The sequence below is a fragment of the Bison bison genome, unplaced genomic scaffold (genome assembly GCF_000754665.1).
Source record: "Bison bison bison isolate TAMUID 2011002044 unplaced genomic scaffold, Bison_UMD1.0 scf7180017853563, whole genome shotgun sequence".
Classification (NCBI taxonomy): Eukaryota; Metazoa; Chordata; class Mammalia; order Artiodactyla; family Bovidae; genus Bison; species Bison bison.
The window spans coordinates 12559-14105 of record NW_011484136.1 but is presented as its reverse complement, the minus strand read 5'-3'; positions in this window follow the sequence as shown (position 1 = coordinate 14105).

The following is a 1547-nucleotide window of genomic DNA, read 5'->3' as shown; positions in this document are numbered from 1 at the left end:
ATGGGATTTTCCAGGCAGTAGTCCTGGAGTGGATTGCTATTTCCTTCTCCAGGGGATCTTCCCAACCCAGGGATCGAACCCGGGTCTCCTGCATTGTAGACAGATGCTTTACTGTCTGAGCCACCAGGGAAGCTTCCAAATACCACACCTGAAACTGAGGCAAACTCTGTTCCGATCTCACTGGATGTGCTGGAGCTGGTCCTTCTCATAGAGGTGAAGAGCGAAAGAGGACCCTGGCCTTCTGTGGGCAGGCTGATTCCCAAAGAGGAAGGGGAGAGGCAGGGTTCAGTATAGGAGAGCAGTTTCTTTTAAGTCGACCAATCAGATCAAGCTCTTCCCTTCCAACCTTGGAGGGGTGGGCGAGCTGCAGCAAGAATTAAGGAGTGTTAAGTCCATGGGTGGAGAAGGCAATGGCACCCCACTCCAGTACTCTTGCCTGGAAAATCCCATGGATGGAGGAGCCTGGTAGGCTGCAGTCCATGGGGTCGCGAAGAGTCGGACACAACTGAGTGACTTCACTTTCACTTTTCACTTTCATGCATTGGAGAAGGAAATGGCAACCCACTCCAGTGTTCTTGCCTGGAGGATCCCAGGGACGGGGAGCCTGGTGGGCTGCCGTCTATGAGGTCGCACGGAGTCGGACACGACTGAAACGACTTAGCAGCAGCAAGGAGGTGTTCATGATCTAGGAGTAATGTGATAGTTAACAAAATGGTGCTTTATTTGTTTGTGACCTTTTACTACAACCTAAAGATTCTTTTCCTCATCCTGTACACTGTTTTGTCCCAGCCACACCAGCTTTTCACCAATATTTCAGACTTTTAAAAAATTTTATTTATTTTTAATTGAAGGATAATCGCTTTACAGTATAGTGTTGGTTTCTACCAAACATCAACGTGACCGATATTTCAGTCTTTTAAGGACTAGCTGGGGGTGGGGGCTGCCTCCATGAATTACTCCCCTGTTCCTCTAGATTCTTCATCATCAAAATTGATCTTTATTCTCTCTTTCCAGTGGGGCTAATTGTACTTCTGTTTAGCATTTGTTCCTCTAAGCTGCCTATTTTGGTAGTGTTTCCCCTGCTGGAACTGCCAGTTGTTCCCTGAAAGTAGGGAAGGGATAATCATTGCGTTCCTTCTGGGTGCTTTCTAACTTCCCATTAATGAGTTTGTGATGACACTTTCTCTTCGGCAGGCTGCAATGAAATAAAAAGATTTTAAAATATTTCAAAATTAAAAATTTAAAAAGACAAAAAAAAGACAAAGTCCCTCTATCAGACCCCCTTATTATAAAGTGTTTTATTGCTTCTTGAAGGCCAAAATCGTGAGAACTGTGTCTCAGTAGCATCAAGTGCAATGAACACATTCACAGGGAGTTTCAGAAATTAAATCCTTACAATGAATTGAATCCAGAATAATAAGAAATCACCCATCAAAAAGTGTCAGCTGCTTAATTAAATATTTTTTTTAATTTTATTTTATTTTTAAACTTTACAATATTGTATTAGTTTTGCCAAATATCGAAATGAATCCACCACAGGTATACCT